Source organism: Vicia villosa, linkage group LG1, assembly GCF_029867415.1.
Source record: "Vicia villosa cultivar HV-30 ecotype Madison, WI linkage group LG1, Vvil1.0, whole genome shotgun sequence".
NCBI lineage: Eukaryota > Viridiplantae > Streptophyta > Magnoliopsida > Fabales > Fabaceae > Vicia > Vicia villosa.
Window position 1 is genome coordinate 35,556,273 of NC_081180.1, and position 3,105 is coordinate 35,559,377.

The following is a 3,105-nucleotide window of genomic DNA, read 5'->3' on the forward strand; positions in this document are numbered from 1 at the left end:
TATATACACATTAATCCTAATTAATAGCAGTAAACAAGATTTAAATCAAAATGTAAATTAAAAGGGGATTAGGGTATGATTTACGTGACCTTTCAAATTCCTCGAATGATCTTTCTCCGGCTTCAGCGGCGACGGCGAAAGCTTTCCGATGAACCTTCGTCTCTTCCGTCCTCTCACGTATTGCATCAGTCCCTTCTCCGATCAAAACTCTACGGCGTCACCACCGTCCTCACCGATCTCAATTTGTTTTCATCCTTTCCGATCTGCTACCGCGTCGATGCTTCGAAGGAGAGTGACGAGAAAGCCAGAGGAAGATGTCAAGTATGCACGCGTTGAACCTTCTCCTCACTCCTTCGTCTCTTTCTTGAATCTCTTGATGCGTGAACGTTATTGCGCTCTTGCGATGTTCGTTGTTGTTCTTGCGTTGAATTCAAGGTGAAGAAGATTCGCTCACAGAGTTATGATTGAAGCATGATGAAGATGACGAAATCATTGTGATGCGATGATGAATGAGCGCAGTGGTTGAACGTGATGCAGAGGCGACTCAGATGACGAATTGGTGATGGTGATGTTGTTGAAGTTGTAGAAGAACGAGATTGGAGAAGTTCAGATAGGACTGAAGAGACTCTTGAAGTTTGTTGATGAAGAGATAAGGATCTGAATTCTGTTACAGGTTGTTACTCCTTTCTGTTATGCTTTTGTGTTATCGATTTTCTCTTGTGAATTCTGTTACAGATCCTTCCGTTTTTTCCTTCTTCTTTTCTTAGTTTTTGCGATGATTGGAGAAATGGGAAGGTTGAAGATGGAGATGAAGGCAGGGTGAAGGAGTGAAGATTGGGAGAAAGTGTAGAGTGAACTGAAGTAGAAGGTGAAGATGAATGGAGTAAAAGAAAAATGGTGTGAATGTGAATTGAGAGGGTGGAAGAGGATGAGTGAAAGTGAAGGTGAAAGGTGGATGGTGAATGAGCGTGAGTCTTTGTGACAAGTTTTTAGTTGAAGATTGGAAGAGGAATCTGAAGAATGAATGGTGAAGCCCCCGAATTCAGAGAATGAGCACAGCTTATATAGGGATCCGAAGGTTAGTTTCTTTCTGATTTTTGTGTTGCCTCTTTTCTCTGCTGGTTTTCTTCTGTTACATGCTGTTAGTAATTTGTAACTGATTCAGTTTTGGTAGTCACATTCTCCTCTTCTCATTCTGTTACTAGTTGTAGTTAGTTGGAGATTTTTTGTGTTATAAATGGTTGAGTCAGTTAGAGGTCGATAACTGTTTTTTGGTTTGTTATGAAGCTGTTGGGAATGTTAACATAGTTAGGAGGCTGGTTATTGGAAGTTAGTAGTAGCAGAAATTCTGTTAATAAGTTGGTTGAAAAACTGTTATGTTGGTTAAGGGATGAGATAAAGTTAGTTATTTGGTGAAAAGTTTGTTACAAACAGTTGTATATTTGGTTTTCTGTTGGGAATTTATTTAGTAGTTAGGAAATTGTTTTGTTTTTATACTGTTTGGGTGCAGGGCTGGTTTGAGATGTTATGTGGTTTGGAGAATTATGCTAACAGTGCAGGTTTATGGAAAATAGCTTTGATGGTTAGCAATTGTTAGGACATTGACTGAACTGGTGTGGTTATGAACAGGTTAAAGTTAATATTGATTTGAGTTGAATTTTCTGTGGCAGGATCATGACTGTTGGAGGAAGTCAGAAGAAGTTTCAGTCGGGGCGTCGGCTTGTAGAAGGCTTGGTCGAATATTGTTGCTGGCAGGTTAGTTGACAATTGGTTATGTGTATTGTGTTAGTGTAATGCTACTGAAGGTTAATTGGAGAATTGGTAAAATGTACGTATGGCTCTGTTTTGATATTCCACTTGTTTTTTTGTTCAGATGAAAGGCTGAGGTTAAGTCGACACGAGGGTAGTTATTTTTGTTACCACTTTTTCCATCGATTTCTCTTTTCTGTTATGATGTGAGGCTGCTGAGTTGTGTATGTATTGTGACTGATTATGCTGTTTTTTAACATGCAGGCAGCAGGTTGGTTCAATGAATGGGAACATAATGTGTGCTTCTGGTCATAAAGCTTGAAGATTGAAATAGCAAAATCGAAAGTGTGTCTAGAATAGGATTAGGATATTTTCTTTGTAGTTTTCGATGTGAATGTTTCGGCGTAATGACTTGGAATTGATTTTGTGTAATTGTGGATGAACTCAGATGTCGTAATGATAATGGGAATTGAAAGATTGTATAGATCAAATGGATTCGGGCCTTAGTAAAGGGATTTGAAATGGATGTATAGACACTCGACTTTTGTATTGACTTATATCTCAACCAAATACAAATGAAGTTTTACTTCTATTCTTTTCTCTTCATGCTTCAATATCTACTATGAGTATAAAGTCTTTCAAATGAAATTACCCATATTCCATCTTGAATGAGGAGATCCACATGACTTAGTTAGCAAAAGTCAACCTTCCTAGGTTGACTTGTTGACCAAGTGTCGATTATCTTTAGATCTCTTTCCTTTTTCCGAATTCAAATAAGCAATTGTCCTTTATTTCTCTCAGTGCTTGACATCAAAAGAATTTGCACTTTAATCTTCAAATCCGCCATTAACCCAATATCTTGTCGTAGAAGAAACAAAACTCGAACAATGGTTGTCCACACGGAGATGAATCAATACCTCAACTCAATTCATAGCATCGTAACCGAATCAATCAATGTAGTACATATGAGGCCATAACCCTAATCAAGAAGTCTCGATTCAAATGACCTAGGAAATAAACCTTAGGTCAAGCAATAAGTCATCTGAACAAATGCTTTCCAAAAGACCTGTATCGATCACAATCTTGATTAAGTGCCAAACACCCCCTTTTGAAGGAATAAATTACCTTGTGTCAAGACCTAAGTGAAACTTCAGCTTGCTTCATGACCTTTGATCCCATGCTTTTATATGCTTTATTTAATGAATGAATGCAAAGTCGTGCAAATGCCCTAATGAGGGTATGCAGATGAAATGGGAAGCTTAAGTCAGTTAAAAGTAAAGGGGTAGGACAAATTTGGGGTATGACAGCTGCCCCTATTTAATCGTCTTAAACCTGAAGGTGAGATTGGCGCTAGGC

General features: G+C 38.4%; 1 long non-coding RNA gene across 1 annotated transcript; it reads left to right on the forward strand.

The window, feature by feature from the left end:
* Positions 1-1,011: 1,011 nt before the first annotated feature.
* Positions 1,012-2,240, forward strand: LOC131604237 (uncharacterized). Its single transcript, XR_009284622.1, has 4 exons — positions 1,012-1,078; positions 1,671-1,755; positions 1,874-1,903; positions 2,014-2,240. It is a non-coding gene; the product is annotated as an uncharacterized LOC131604237 (long non-coding RNA).
* The last annotated feature ends 865 nt before the right edge of the window (positions 2,241-3,105 follow it).